The 1423-nt window shown below is 42.3% G+C and overlaps 1 protein-coding gene across 1 annotated transcript in view; it reads right to left on the bottom strand.

Moving 5' to 3' along the window:
* The window catches only part of LOC122247575 (oplophorus-luciferin 2-monooxygenase non-catalytic subunit), a 5438-nt gene extending 4902 nt beyond the window's left edge, over positions 1-536 (bottom strand). The window contains exon 1 of the mRNA XM_086543573.1: positions 180-536. The gene's annotated coding sequence lies outside the window, so the exon portion shown is untranslated. The remainder of the gene's footprint in view (positions 1-179) is intronic.
* Positions 537-1423: the final 887 nt, after the last annotated feature.

Genomic DNA, 1423 nt, shown 5'->3' with positions numbered 1-1423 from the left:
GACATTAAAGCTAACTGTAAAATAGATTGCAACTGTGTGGTTCTATGTACCTAAAAACAAGTAAGATGAGGTCAGAACAGGTCAGGGTGCAGGGAAGGTTAATAACTGATTTATTTGGACGTTAGCGTGGCCATTTTGTTCCTACATTGACTTCACAATGTGATTTATCTCTTGTTTACCTGTGATGTGCGCTGTAGTAGTTACTGGTGTCCTACGATTGACTCTTTTTTTTCCTTTTTTCCCAGATTTTTCTCGTTTCATTTGGATTGTGTTTCGTGCTAATAAAGCGAATGTCAAACTTTGCCTTTGTTTCTCCTCTTCAGAAAATTTGATTGAATCCTCTTTTGATGTGGAGTGGAAGTTTTTAAGTAAAGTATTCTGCAGACTGGTGCTTCCTGTACGAAAGGAACTTTGGCACTTGTTGGCCTTTGCTCTGCCTCTGGATGAGTGATCTCTCAGATTTTCAGTATTTCAAGTATTTCGCCATTTTGAATTTATTGCGAGTTTGTCGTCAAGTAAAAACTCTGCCCAACTCTCTCTCTCTCTCTCTCTAAGTCTCTCTCTCTCTCTCTCTCTCTCTCTCTCTCTCTCTCTCTCTCTCATTCCCTTTCTTTTCTTCCCCCCACTCTCAGTCTCTCTCTCTAACTCTTTTTTTCTCTCTCTCTCTCCTTTTTATCCACGCGTATATGGGTGAAAGGTGGCTTATGTACGGTGTTCGTTTGTGTGCGTTTGTAAGTGCGTGCATATGTTTTTGTATACTTGTTCAAGAAAAAAAAGCGGGTCTGCACATACGCGTGTCCGCAATGAAGACACTTCGCAGCGTTATCAGCGGCTCAACAGCGAAGGGCTCTCAGGCCCGTGAGGAATCTTTCACAGCAGCTGGTCTCACGGACGGATTGATAAAGGGAACGCAAAATTCCTCGACATTTTAAACCTACAAACCTACAGACCCTCATCCTCACCCTCACCCTCAGACACCCTCTCACGCCCACGCCCACTCTCACCCTCACCCTCAGACACTCTCTTACGCCCACGCCCACCCACAACCTCTCACGCCCACACGAACCCTCGCCCTCTCCCCCCCCCTCCACTTCTTAGATGTTCAGTTATTTTTAGACAACGTTGAAACGATAGATTTTGTTTTCTTTCTTTCTCTTCCTCGTAGCCATTTCTTGTCATTGCTGAAACGATCCTAATCACGCCCAATTTTGAAAGCAATTGATAGGTTAATTAAGAAGAGCGATTTTTTGTTATGTTTTTTAACAACGACGATGAAAAATGCATCACCAACAATGACTTGATGGCTGCAATGACGATAATAAATACAACAGAATTTAGATTTGGTAATATGATTCAAATCAGTATATGAGAGAGAGACAATGTGACAAATGAGAGAAAGAGGGAGAGAGAGAGAAATAAAGAA

This window comes from Penaeus japonicus, unplaced genomic scaffold, assembly GCF_977035675.1.
Source record: "Penaeus japonicus unplaced genomic scaffold, GWHDUDI00000001_assembly GWHDUDI00000013, whole genome shotgun sequence".
Lineage (NCBI taxonomy): Eukaryota > Metazoa > Arthropoda > Malacostraca > Decapoda > Penaeidae > Penaeus > Penaeus japonicus.
Note: the sequence above shows the minus strand (reverse complement) of the source record. Positions and strands in the feature narration are given on the sequence as shown.